This window comes from Oncorhynchus gorbuscha, linkage group LG24 (genome assembly GCF_021184085.1).
Source record: "Oncorhynchus gorbuscha isolate QuinsamMale2020 ecotype Even-year linkage group LG24, OgorEven_v1.0, whole genome shotgun sequence".
NCBI classification, from domain to species: domain Eukaryota; kingdom Metazoa; phylum Chordata; class Actinopteri; order Salmoniformes; family Salmonidae; genus Oncorhynchus; species Oncorhynchus gorbuscha.
In genome coordinates this window covers 44,417,491-44,432,472 of record NC_060196.1, presented here as the reverse complement: position 1 = coordinate 44,432,472, position 14,982 = coordinate 44,417,491, and the positions used below count along the sequence as shown (strand labels likewise).

General features: G+C 42.4%; 1 long non-coding RNA gene across 1 annotated transcript; it reads left to right on the top strand.

Moving 5' to 3' along the window:
* Positions 1–962: 962 nt before the first annotated feature.
* LOC124013291 lies at positions 963–5,845 on the top strand. Its single transcript, XR_006834845.1, has 3 exons — positions 963–1,341; positions 3,039–3,178; positions 3,294–5,845. It is a non-coding gene; the product is annotated as an uncharacterized LOC124013291 (long non-coding RNA).
* Positions 5,846–14,982: the final 9,137 nt, after the last annotated feature.

Genomic DNA, 14,982 nt, shown 5'->3' with positions numbered 1-14,982 from the left:
GGCACAACGCTCTGTATTTTCTGCTGACTTGCCCCACCACCACAGAATTCACTGAGCTAGGCTGAAACACCTGCATTTTGGAGCTGCCTTACTCAAGAAAACAAAAAAGAGACCATGTTTGTATGCAGCTTTATTACATCAAGGATATGTAATATATTTTTTACATTGTTTGCAAACCCTATATGTGACACGTATTAATGCCAAAATAACATGCAAAACAGGAAAGCCCTGAATGACAGGTCGCCACTGCAACTAGCCTACAGAAAACTCCTTCCATCTAAGATGAAAGGAAGGAATGAACTATTATTGCTTTCCTTTAAAACTAGTCAGAAAATTATAGCCATCAAAGAGCGAATGAAGGATACAATTTATATTAGTATTCAACTGATATTCCAAACTTTCTTTTCATTGTTTTTCTCCATCAAGGAGTAGCAGTGTAGGCTGGGTCTAAAAGAGGGAGGGGTGGAGGGAGGTTAGGAAGGGGAGGAGACTGAGGTTCGAGAGAAATGAAAGTCAAACTATGACTCTTTCTCAATTGTATACTGCTCGAGTCATCTCTCCTGTCTCCTCGTCTCCTTCTCCAAACCCATATGAGGAGAAAGTCAGAAGGGAGAGAGAGACCTATAAGTTAGGAAGGGGAGGAGAGTGAAGTTCGAGAGAAATGAGAGTAAAACTATGACCCTTTCTCAATTGTATATTCCTTGAGTCATCTCTCCTGTCTCCTCGTCTCCTTCTCCAAACCCATATGAGGAGAAAGTCAGAAGGGAGAGAGAGACATATAACTTAGGAAGGGGAGGAGAGTGAAGTTCGAGAGAAATGAAAGTAAAACTATGACCCTTTCTCAATTGTATACTCCTCGAGTCATCTCTCCTGTCTCCTCGTCTCCTTCTCCAAACCCATATGAGGAGAAAGTCAGAAGGGAGAGAGAGACCTATAAGTTAGGAAGGGTGAAGTTCGAGAGAAATGAGAGTAAAACTATGACCCTTTCTCAATTGTATATTCCTTGAGTCATCTCTCCTGTCTCCTCGTCTCCTTCTCCAAACCCATATGAGGAGAAAGTCAGAAGGGAGAGACCTATAACTTACTCATCCAATGGGTTTTGAGAAGGAGACGGTGAGTGGGGAGAGAGGACGCGAGGAGTATGCAATTGAGCATCTCCTTATCACTAGGGTGCGGCAGGAGACGGGATGGGATGGACCGTAAACAACTTTTGTCAAATTGAAGTCGAACGATTTGATCCCCAGTCATCTCTAGCCTACTCATCAGGGGAGTCTAACCAACAGTCCAACGAACCAGTTGCATTTGATCTACAATCTTTAAGTCAACTATGGTTTTAACAGCGTGAGTATACCTTCTTTCTGCTACTTGCTTGCTTCTTCTACTCTGAGTTGCAGTTTTCTACTAAAAGGCAACAGAAATGTGTAGCTTTATTGATGTAGCTTTATTCACAGTTAGGTCTTGCCTAGTAGTGAACAGTCAGATATGTAGCCAGAGTGGTATTTTTTTCAAAACTCTTAGTACAAAAGTCTTAACTGATAACACTTGTGATGCCCCTTTCTGAAGTTCAGAACCTTTGATTGAGCATTCATTGGAGTTGAACACATCTTTCACCCCTGAATCATTCATGCAAAATCCAAGTTCCTCATGAAAAACCATGAAAACATTTAGTTTAGTCATCAATACATCAGATAATAAGGTGATTTATCCTATTTCACACATGTACAAGTGTGTTTTATACACATGTGAATTTGTTTTTTTTTGCTTATTCTCTTCAAAGAGTGCTGTAACAGCCAGAGATAAACCATTATTGATGCTGGAGCTATTAGGGTCAAGTGCCTTGCTCAAGGGCACATTGACAGATTTTTCACCTATTTGGCTTGGAGATTTGAACCAGCAACCTTTAAGTTACTGGCCCGATACTCTTAACCACTAAGCTACCAGTAAAAATATAATAGTGTAGCTTGGTTATGTACATTATGCATTGTACACAATCATTTCAAATGGTAGCACTTTCCAATTTGCCTTGGCCTTTTGAAGCACACTGGCTGATGGGGAAGGATGCTGCAGTATTTACAGCCATATCCATATATGATTTGGTTTGACCTTTCAACCCAAATTGTTCTCAATTGATACATTTATGATGTAAAAATATATACTTTTACAGTGGCTAGGGAAGGTCTACATACTCCTTGCGCAGCCTTCACATTTTGCTGCCTGGAATTTGCAACCCATGGTTAGGTTTTCAGAAGACTATGTTTTCCTCTAACCTTTGACCTCTTTAACCGCCTACAAATGTCTGTACTGAATGAAATATGACCACTACCTTTTTAAAACCACGCCTATCTTTATTATTCCCCAAACACAATTCAACACAATCACACATCGCTTTTTTGTCTTTTAATCATTTTAAGCATCTTTTAACACAAGTTTAAACACCTAACAAACACGTTGTACTTTATTAAACACGTTAAACATATCCCAGCGCTCATGTCTTGCATTACACCTGGGAAGAAAACTATTCAATTTGCTCAACTTGCCATTGAGTCACAACCATTGGCTCAATTTACCTCAAAGGCAAACATTTTGAGTATATTAGCCCACACAGCTACAAGGATGCACTTTCATGCTATGTTTAAGACCTCATATTTATGCTTATGGAGTCCCCAAATGATGTACAGAACAATCTTAAAATTATATACTTTAGTTTAGATACAAGCATCATGAAACCTCTAACACAATCAATTAATTTGTCTTTGTGAAAATCCGTTTTTTTGGACCTAACTTGCTTTCCACTGTTTCCAGAGACTTCTTCCTTCACAGACTCCATGAAACGATGACCTCTTCTTAAATATTTGGGCTAATTAATTCAATTTGTATATGGTTTCCTAGAAACAAGTGTGGCTCAACTTACCTCTTTCGCTCAACTTACCCCACTCTCCCCTACCACATGCTTGCAAAAATTGCACCAATGTGATTGAAATAAATCTTTTCAACACTGTTTCATTTCAAGTTAAAGCAACTGTTCTCTTTCTCCCCAGGCACTGGTTAACGTTAGGTGTTGGTCAATATGCCCTTACAGTGGGAGCAGCAACAGTCTCCACGCCTGCTCTGTTGGGTCTGGGGGTAATAGCTGCTGTCACAGTTGGCTGCTATTACGTCTACAAAACTGGTCATGAGAGTAAGTCATCCGTCTTCTATTTTTGTGTACGTGTGATTATGGCAAAAATAGGGGTTGGACTCTCGCTCTTGATGGCTCTGCCCAGTCTGAAATAGTACTGCTTCTGTTGTTATAGAAGAAAAGGGTAACCAGAAGAACGCATGATGTGACCCGCCCCCTGCTGGAGGATTCAGACATCACAGCAGAACTCCACAACGCTAGATAATCATAGTTTGTGTGTTCCAAGGTGTTGTTGTGTTGAGAACATGGAATTGCGTTAAAAATGAAATATGCAGTTGCATTTTCACATGTGATAATTATGATTCCTTTTACTAAATACAGCTACATTTCCCAAACAACTATTTAGGGCTGTAAACACAATGTCTACTTAGATACAAATAATGGAATTGAACATAAAAGAAGTATGGCTTAATACATATCATTTAGTTTGATACATAAATAGGCAAGTCTTTTACTTATTTCTACAAATGCTAAATGAAAAACATGAATTGAACAGCTTGAGTGTATGGAAGCACAAAATAATGGTAATACATTATATCTGGTTCATTGACGTGAACTCAGCCTCTTCTAGTTACATCACAATGTATTACCTGGTCAAACTACAACTAGTGTCGTGTCTTTGGCATCATTCAACTGAACACTTATTTTGATCAAAAAAATTCTCTGTAATTATTACGTGATTAAACTAACTAATCATGTAACTGTGATTAACTAGGTAGTCGGGGGAACCAAGAAAAATATTCAGATTACAAAGTTAGAATTTTCCTAATATAACTTTCAGATATTTTAATATCTGATCAATTAGTCTTCTAATGAATGAATTATTCTTTACCTCACGTTAGTCTCATTCCAAACGTCGTAAATTGTTGATTATCTGCACGAACAGTCTTTACTATGAGTCATCCATACATCAATTGTCTTAAATCATTTATTTACTAACTAAATAATCACAGAAATGTATAAACAAACAAACAGATATAGTTACAAGGAAATGATAGCGGAGTTTCTCTAGTGGGATAAACCGGTATCGCGGATTGGTGGACAAAAGGGAAGTGGGGGTCGACTGAGATAAAAGACACTACAAAGTTGATTATCATAACAATTGAAATGCTAATATTTTGCACATGAATGGTCACTCATTCGGTAATAATTGCAATCAATATATATATTTACACTCAGTGTGTCGTCGTGATCTCTGTTGGAAAGTTTGTTACTTTTGGATTGGTTGTCCGCCCTCTCGCTGTCTGCGGTGGTTAGAATGGCTAGTTCAGAGTAACATTCAGCAATGTTGTTATAGAATAGATGTTTCGGCGGTTGTCAGTCTTCTTTAGCCTTAGCCCTCTCGTGGTTATCGAGGTAAGCTGGTCTCTACTCAAACCTTAGCCCTCTCGTAATTGAGAGAAGCATGGTCTCTAGATAAATTCCCATGGTGGGGGTTATATTCAGAAGGGCAGAAAAAGGCTGTCCTATGACACCAGATCAATGTCTGTACTCATGGGGAGGGCCAATAACTTAGTTCACTTTAAAGGGAATTGGGTTCCCTATCATTAAACAGTTTAAAATCACATTACATAAGTTCACAAATAGTTTCATCTTTACTCATTCATTTTACACAACAATTAGATGCAAGCCTCATAACTGAGACTCTCGTATAAACAGGGTTATGGTAATGTGGCTGTATTGTCTCTCATGAGTTTCACAAACATTAAACGAATTGGACGGGTCATAGCTGGATTCTTCACCGACGGTGTACACCTTCTCCAAAACATGTACATTGTTCAGTCCTCAAGTTCTATATTGTGGAAGAAATTCCTTTGTTCTCCCTATAAAAACTCTCTCTCTATACTGTCTGGCCATGAGGAAGAATCTCCTCCAGGAACTTACGACCTGAGATAACAGCAGCCTGGGTGTAGGAGAGAGGGGGGGGGTGTTGCTCGCTGTACCCAAAGAGTGCAACGTCGTGACACTAGGGAGGAGCTACCCATCAGATTAGGTGTACGATTCACTTTGACTTTCACCTCTGCAGGCCGTCATTGTAAGTAAGAATTTGTTCTTAACTGACTTGCCTAGTTAAATATAGGTTAAATAAACACATTTAAATAGAACAGAGATAGAGGGCACCTGACCTGACACTGGACAAGAGAGCACCTGTATTCGAAACCTTTATAGACATATTCATTTAAAAGGAAATACTCAGGCAAGATGGTCCAAGCATTCTCAGTGTAGCTACTGTAAAATCTGGTTGGTTTCACGTAGAACCTTTTACACAGAGAGTTCTACATGGAACCCAAAAGAGTTCGACCTGGAACCAAAAAGGGTTCAGGAAAAGAAGAATTACATTAAATGTACTGTCTATCACTTATCTGATATTCTGAAATATGGTAAATGGCCATTGCAACAAAAACAAGGGAAAAAAAGTTCAACATTATCTGAAAGTAGACTGTTAGATAAAAACAGTTACTGAAAAAAAGACAATGCATTTCTCTAGTTTGCTATAGCTACTGTTATCTGAATTACCACTGGTCATATTTAATAGTTTCTTTCCCCTTTACCTGTGAAAGACCTTGGGACTAAATATATATCTTGTATGTTATTTGTTTCCATTTGGTCATTAAAACTTCTTGTTGATGCATAATTTGTTTAATTGAAAAATGTGTTGAACATAAATTGTGGTGTGTGCCTTTACGACAACGTGATCACAGGTAAAGAATGTTTCTGCTTTTGTCCTCAGTTTGCTCTCAGTGATCTATTGTTAGTTTGTATATCCTCACATGACAGAGTTGGACAGAAACTACCAAACAAGCCTGAACAAAGAGATGACGAAGAAAAACCAAAACATGCACACAAACCACACATCTAATAAAGAGTGCAAAACATCCTCATACTTTCTTGACAGCTCCACCTAAGCAGACATATATTTATCTTGTTGTTGCAGCAGATCAGGCATAACAGGAGTCATGACCTGAATGTTCACCATGTATAACTGCAAAGCTTGTGGCTGTTTAGAAGGAAAACATTTGAGTGATATAATAATATGCCATTTAGCAGACGCTTTTATCCAAAGCAACTTACAGTCATGGTGTCATTCTACTTGGGTGGTCCCGGGGAATCGAACCCACTACCCTGGCGGGGGCTCTACCAACTGAGCTACAGAAGGACCACTATCACAGGAGGTCGGTGTCACCTTAATTGGGGGGGACAGGGCTGGACCGGAATCAGTGGAATGGTATCAAACACATCAAACACATGGTTTCCACATGTTTGATGCCATTCCATTTGCTCCGTTCCAGCCATGAGCCATCCTCTCCTCAGCAGCCTCCACTGATCAAGTTCCATTTATTTAAGATCATTTTAGTAACCAAAAGTGTTATATTTGATTTTGTTTATTTTAGATTCTTCAAAGTAGCCTTTTCCTTGATAGATTTGCACACTCTTGGCATTCTCTCAACCAGCTTCACCAGTCTTAAAGGAGTTCCCACATATGCTGAGCACTTGTTGGCAGCTTTTCCTTCACTCTGCGGTGCAACTCATCCCAAACCATCTCAATTGGGTTGAGGTCAGGGGATTGTGAGGGCCAGGTCATCTGATGCAGCACTCCATCACTCCCCTTTGTCAAATAGCCCTTACATGCTGGTTAAGTGTGCCTTGACTTCAAACAAAAAAAATTGTGTCAACATCAAAGCACCCCCACACCTCCATGCTTCATTGTGGGAACTGCCCATGCGGAGATCATCCGTTCACCTATTCTGCGTCTCAAAAAGACATGGGGGTTGGAACCAAAAATGGCACATTTAGACTGATCAGACCAAAGGACAGATCTCCACCGTTCTGATGTCCATTGCTTGTGTTTCTTGGCCCAATCAAGTCTCTTCTTATTATTGATGTCCTTTAGTAGTGGTTTCTTTGCAACAATTCGACCATCAAGGCCTGACTCAGTATCCTCTGAACAGTTGATGTGTCTGTTACCTTAACTCTGAAGCATTTATTAGGGCTGCAATCTGAGGTGCAGTTAACTCTAATGAACTTATCCTCTGCAGCAGAGGTAACTCTGTCTTCCTTCCTGTGGTGGTCCTCATGAGAGGCAGTTTCATCATAGCACTTGCAACTGCACAAGTTCTTAATTTTCCGGCTTGACTGACCATGTCCCAAAGGAATGATGGACTGTCATTTATTTGCTTATTTGAACTGTTCTTGCCAGAATATGGACCTTGGTCTTTTACCAAATAGGGCTCTCTTCTGTTTACCATCCATACCTTGTCACAACACAACTGATTGGCTCAAATGCATTAAGGAAAGAAATTCCACAAATTAACTTTGAACAAGACACACACTGTTAATTTAAATGCATTCCAGGTGACTACCCCATGAAGCTGGTTGAGAGAATGCCAAGAGTGTGCGAAGCTGTCAAGGCAATGGGTGGCTATTTTGAAGAATATAATGTTTTTGGGTTACTACTTGATTCAATGTGCTATTTCATTGTTTTGATGTCTTCACTATTCTACAACATAGAAAAAGGTTAAAAAAAAAAAAACTTGAATGTTTAGGTGTCAACTTTTGACTGGTTCTAAATTTTTCAGCTGTGATGTTTCACAAGTTCCTCCACTAAACTACTTCTCCCGCTGGTCAATTGACTATGGCTGCCCATCCGGCCAGGACCACAGCCACCTCCACCCATTTTACCGCATGATGACATCCCCAAACACCAATTTGGCTTCCAATCCTCAGATTATGCCTCAGACTCAAGCCCCCAAACTAGCTCTGGACCTAGCTTCTCCCTGCACTTACAGCTCCCCAACAGGCCAGCATTCTCTGCCAAACAAGCCTGAACAAAGAGACGAGAGTATGAGGAAGAAAAGCCAAAACATTCCCAGAACATCTAATAAAGAGTGCAAAGCATCCTCATACTTTCTTGACAGCTCCACCTAAGCAAATTATATGAACTCAGCTAAAAAAGAAACGCCCTCTCACTGTCAACTGTGTTTATTTTCAGCAAACTTAACATGTGTACATATTTGTATGAACATAACAAGATTCAACAACTGAGACATAAAACTGAACAAGTTCCACAGACATGTGACTAACCGAAATGGAACAATGTGTCCCTGAACAAAGGGGGTTCAAAAATCAACAGTAACAGTCAGTATCTGGTTTGGCCACCAGCTGCATTAAATACTGCAGTGCATCTCCTCATGGACTGCACCAGATTATCCAGTTCTTGCAGTGAGATGTTACCCCACTCTTCCACCAAGGCACCTGCAAGTTCTCTGCCATTTCTTGGGGTAATGGCCCTAGCCCTCACCCTCCGATCCAACAGGTCCCAGATGTGCTCAATGGGATTGAGATCCGAGCTCTTCGCTGGCCATGGCAGAACACTGACATTCCTGTCTTGCAGGAAATCACGCACAGAACAAGCAGTATGGCTGGTGGCACTGTAATGCCTGAGGGTCATGTCAGGATGAGCCTGCAGGAGGGGTACCACATGAGGGAGGAGGATGTCTTCCCTGTAACGCACAGCGTTGAGATTGCCAGCAATGAAAACAAGCTCAGTCCGATGATGCTGTGACACACCGTCCAAGACACCGACGGACCCTCCACCTCCAAATCGATCCCGCTCCAGAGTACAGGCCTTGGTGTAATGCTCATTCCTTCATCGATAAACGCGAATCCGACCATCACCCCTGGTGAGACAAAACCGCAACTCGTCAGTAAAGAGCACTTTTTGCCAGTCCTGTCTGGTCCAGCGACGGTGGGTTTGTTCCCATAGGCGACATTGTTGCCAGTGATGTCTGGTGAGGACCTGCCTTACAACAGGCTTACAAGCCCTCAATCCAGCCTCTCTCAGCCTATTGCGGACAGTCTGAGCACTGATGGAGGGATTGTGCGTTCCTGGTGTAACTCAGGCAGTTGTTGTTGCAATCCTGTACCTGTCCAGCAGGTGTGATGTTTGGATGTACTGATCCTGTGCAGGTGTTGTTACACGTGGTCTGCCACTGCGAGGACGATCAGCTGTCTGTCCTGTCTCCCTTTAGTGCTGTCTTAGGCGTCTCACAGTACGGACATGGCAATTTATTGCCCTGGCCACATCTGCAGTCCTCATGCCTCCTTTCACCATGCCTGAGGCATCACACAGATGAGCAGGGACCCTGGGCATCTCTCTTTTGGTGTTTTTCAGTGTCAGTAGAAATGCTTCTAGTGTCCTAAGTTTTCATAACTGTGACCTTAATTGCCTACCGTCTGTAAGCTGTTAGTGTCTTAAAGACCTTTCCACAGGTGCATGTTCATTAATTGTTTATGGTTCATTGAACAATCGTGGGAAACCGTGTTTAAACCCTTTACAATGAAGATCTGTGAAGTTCTTTGGATTTTTCAAATTATATTTGAAAGACAGGGTCCTGAAAAATAGTTATCTTATCTTGTTGCAGCAGATCAGGCATAACATGGGCCATGCATGACCTGTGTGTTCACCATGTATAACTGCAACACTTGTGGCTGTTTAGAAGGAAACCATTTGGGTGATATCATTATCATCCCCCCACTCTTTAATAAACTCAGCAAAAAAAGAAACATCCCTTTTTCAGGACCCTGTCTTTCAAAGATAATTCATAAAAATCCAAATAACTTCACAATCTTCATTGTAAAGGGTTTAAACACAGATAGGTCACCCTCTATCTGTCAGTGCCAACCTCTTTCCCTCGGGTCTCTCTGATCTGTCTTCACAGCCTCCGACTCCTCTCCACCCTCAGGTCCCACAGGCCCTGTGACTGCTGCACTGGCAGTGGGTCACCCTCTTCTCTACCGGTTTTGACCTCTTTCGCTCAGGTCTTGCTCTGGCCTCCCGGCTTCCTTGCCTGCTCTTCAAAGCCTCCATCTCCCATCCCCCAGCCCCAGGTTCCAATGGCCCCATCTCAGTCCAGTGGCACACCCTCTATCTGCCAGTTTCGACCATGCTCCTTCCTTAAGGTTCGGCTGCCTCTACTGTAGCGTCTCCTCCCCTCCCTGCCCCCTCCCTGCCTACTCCCTGCCTACTCATCCGCTGTCATTTTCGCCTCTGGTCCCACTGGTTCTGTCACCGCCACCCCTGCAGTGCCTCACCTTCTCTGCCAGCAACGACTGCCCAGCCAGCTACATGTGCCTGCTGCTACTGTTCCCCACAGCTGTGACTTCTGTTCAGTGAGCTGATTGCCTAAATGTTCCAGTTTAATGCTCCGCCTCACCATTCCCTCTCAACGGCCGCCTGGCTTCCTCGACCCAACCCCCTCCACTTCAATTTGCATCCAGTCTCTTCCTCTCTTCGCGCATTCCCTCTTCATGCCAGTGAGAACCTCTCCCCATCTAGTCCTGTGATTGCTGCTCCAGCAGCGGCTCACTCCCTCTTCATGCCAGTGAGAACCTCTCCCCATCTAGCCCTGTGATCACTGCTCCAGCAGCGGCTCACTCTCTCTCTGCTGACCTTTCCCCAAATCAGGTCCCCCCGTCCTTGGCCTTCTTGTACGAGAGACATCTGCTCGGCTCGGCTTAGGAGTTGGTTAACTACCACTCCATCGTTATTGGTCTGGACATTCATTTTGGTGGGGCAAAAATCTACAACTGCCATTGCCTGTTTTCAGCTGTCACTGCCTCCAGGCTCCTACAGTGAAATGTCAGCACATACTGGGTTGCTCTCGATAGCTCTAGGCGCAGGGGTGTCAAAGTCAAATGGACGGAGGGCCAAATAAAAAATTTAGCTACAAGCCGAGGGCCGGACTGTTCGAATGTTCATTGAAAAATTTTTAAATGACGCATATAGTCTAGTGAACCTAATTGAACCTACTGAAAACCTAACAAATATATTCCAATATGATCAGATAAATATAGCAATATTTTCTTATGGCTCTGTCAGTAATCTTTAATTTTCAACAGACACAAAAGACAAATTTCCTTTATATAAAAATCCCCATAACATGAACATTAAATGAAAGAAACCGGTATTCAAGGCACCATCAGTAGCCTATATTTTCTATTTTAGCAAAAGTGGGCTAAATTTACTTCAAAGAAAAAAACAATAATAGCAATTTTCTATCATCCACTCAACTTGGTTTTAAATGCCTTCACTGTACTGTACATATCAGAGATGACACGATCCCGACCCTGCAGCTGCAAGTTCATTGCATTCAGATGACTCGTAATGTCACAGAAAAGCCATTTCACACAGAAACATTTCGTCTCGGAGTTGTGTTGTGTCTTTCCCTTTGCTGTCCAAGAACAGACAAATCTCCTCACGAAGCTCGAAACATCTTTGAAGCACCTTTCCCTGGCTTAGCCATCGCACCTCTTTGTGTGATAAGGCAAATCACCATGCTCCGTTTCTAACTCCGTCAGAAATGCCTTGAACTGGCGGTGATTCAAACCTTTGGCTCTGATAAAGTTAACTGTGCGCGTGATGATGCTCATTACATGCTCCATTTTCAAGGCTTTACCGCACAACGCTTCCTGGTGTATGATACAATGATAAGCTGTCAGCTCACCTGTCGCGTTTTCCTCTTGCATCTTTTCCCGTATCTTCGCCACCAGTCCGCTCCTGTGTCCACACATCGCAGGTGCTCCGTCGGTTGTCAAACCCACGAGTTTTTCCCAAGGCAGCTCCATCTCATTTACACATCTTGACACCTCTTCATACAAATCATGCCCCGTAGTTGTGCCATGCATAGGACGTAAAGCCAAAAACTCCTCTGTCACGCTTAGGCTGGAGTCCACTCCCCGGATGAAAATTGACAACTGGGCAATGTCAGAAATGTCGGTGCTCTCATCCACAGCCAAGGAATATGCAATGAAATCTTTTCCCTTTTTCACAAGCTGCTCTTTTAGATTGATGGACAACTGGTCTACTCTCTCGGCAATGGTGTTTCTGCTCAGACTCACATTTAAAAAGAGTTGCCTTTTTTCTGGGCAAACTTCGTCACAAACTTTAATCATGCAGTTTTTGATGAAATCCCCCTCCGTAAATGGCCGGGCTGATTTAGCGATCTCTTCTGCCAAAATAAAACTGGCCTTGACAGCAGCCTGGCCTTGTGATTTGGCTTTTTTGAACAGAGCCTGTCGAGATTTGAGGCCTCGTTTTAATTCCTCTGCCTTTTGTAGCCTTTGTTCCATGTCCATATTCTTGTTTTTGTCCGCGTGTTTCGTTTCATAATGTCGTCTCAGATTATACTCTTTCAGTACCGCCACACTTTCTCCACACAGAAGACACACAGGTTTTCCAGCTACCTCCGTGAACAAATACTCCGACTCCCACCTTGTTTGAAACCCCCGGTTCTGCCATTTTTGATGGGTATCTGAAAGTTAATTTTACTGTGATGCTGACAACTGCTGTGCCAATAAATATTGAAATGAAGCAGCCTACTGCTCGGTGCGTCACCGTTGCATTGTGGGAAATGTAGTATTGGTGCGTGTAAAAGATCTGCATTTTGGCTGCCGGCTTGCTGCGGTCTGCGGGCCGGTTCTAATAACAAATCAAGATCATCCCAGGGGCCGTAAAAAACCTTCTCGCGGGCCGGATGTGGCCCGCGGGCCTTGACTCTGACATATGTGCTAGGGTGTCTCCTTGACCACAGGGTGTCTATCACTGCAACCTCCGGTTGTTCATCCCACCCTGCCTGTATTCTGTCTGCCCTGATTCAAGTGGCCCCTGATCCATCCCGCACTGCCTCTGCTTGCTGCTCTACTCCCTCTTCCTTCCTCTGGACAATGCATGTACTTGGCTTCCTCTGTGGTGAAGGAAAGCAGCCCCCCCCCCATGCTCCAACGACCTGGTTACTACATTTGCCTTTGACACTCCAGTGGTGGCTCACCCCCTCTGACAGTGATGACTTCTCTCTTCACCTCTGGTCCCATGACTGCTATCCCTGCAGTGCTTCACTTTCCATCTCTACCAGTTGTCATGACTTGACTTTCATTTCATCTGATGACTATTTATTTAATCCACTAACTATGTTTAATTGTTTCCCGTCTAAATTAACCATGTAACAATTAACTCATCAGGAATTGGGGCACCATGGAAGAAGTTGTTTAACGAGTTACCATCTCCCGAATTAAACTCTAGAAGATTTGTTATCTATATGTCACCTCATATCAATTCTCATTCTGAACAGTTGTGACCTTCTTGGACCTGCAAGAATCCCTTGCTCATTATTCAGTACTACACAAATTGGTTTATTTACTAAATAATTCCAGAATACACACTTACATGAGACAAGGGTCCCGAGTTGACTGACAAGATATGATGGCTTGTTACATCTTAGATGGAGAAGTGGAAAATAGAGGGGAAAGGGACATTTATCGTGGATACTTTCTATAACTCGTTTCACAATCATATATCTTGCACATGAACCTCCACCTGTTTGGGGGTAATAAAATAATGGATGTATTTACATGTTGAATGCCTTCGTTCGTCTATCTCGGTTAGAACCAAGCCCCCTCGGAAGGTTGTTTCTGTGGGCTCTCTTATGGGCGTAAGGCTCTGATTGTCCACCAGAGGTCACAATGTCCTTAGTTGTGGACATGAGCTCCAGCTCTTCGTCTCTCTGGTCTAAAGGAAGGTGAGTGTATTTCTTTACATCGTTTCGAGGTTCAGAGTTTCAACCATTTCCATTTCCAACAGCTAACGCTCCACGTTTTTCTGGTCTAATATGTTCATTCTTAGCTAGTCCTTTTAAGCACTCTAGTTGGAAAGGGCAGTCCATCACACTGACCTCACTCATTCGGGGCATGATTAGAAGTTCTCTTATGACTCCTAAAATGACATTCTTATCTTAACAAAAAATAGTTTCATCCATTTTCATATCACATAGACAACTTGACAGATAAAGGGGGTATCATTCTTAAGTTAAAGTATTTGGTTGATACAGTTTTTAATAATATCACAAAATGAAAACCAATGACAGTTTTCTACATCTGCCCACTGACCATTTCTCACATTCAAAAGTTAGAAATATTGTTCCAAAGTTTACTTTTTGGACATTAGCGTTTTGTCCCCATGTGCAGTTGCAAACTGTAGTCTGGCTTTTTAATGGCTGAGCGGCCTTTCAGGTTATGTCGATATAGGACTCGTTTTACTGTGGATATAGATACTTTTGTAGCCTATTCCTCCAGCATCTTCACAAGGTCTTTTGCTATTTAAGGAATACCTAGGATAGGATAAAGTAATCCTTCTCACCCCCCCCTAAAAGATTTAGATGCACTATTGTAAAGTGGCTGTTCCACTGGATGTCATAAGGTGAATGCACCAATTGGTAAGTCGCTCTGGATAAGAGCGTCTGCTAAATGACTTAAATGTAAGTGTTCTGGGATTGATTTGCACTTTTTGCACCAAAGTACGTCCATTTCTAGGAGACAGGACGCGTCTCCTTCCTGAGCGGTATGACGGCTGCGTGGTCCCATGGGATTTATACTTGCGTATTACTGCTTGGACAGATGAACGTGGTACCTTCAGGCATTTGGAAATTGCTCCCAAGGATGAACAAGATTTGTGGAGGTCTACAATTTTTTTTCTGAGGTCTTGGCTGATTTCTTCTGGTTTTCGCATGATGCCAAGCACAGAGGCACTGAGTTTGAAGGTAGGCCTTGTAATACATCCACACCTCCAATTGACTCAAATTATGTCAGTTAGCCAGTTAGCCTATCAGAAGCTTCTAAAGCTATGACGTAATTTTCTGGAATTTTCCAAGCTGTATAAAGGCACTGTCAACTTAGTGTATGTAAACTTCTGACCCACTGGAATTGTGATACAGTGAAATAATCTGTCTAAACAACCTATAATACTTTCTCTA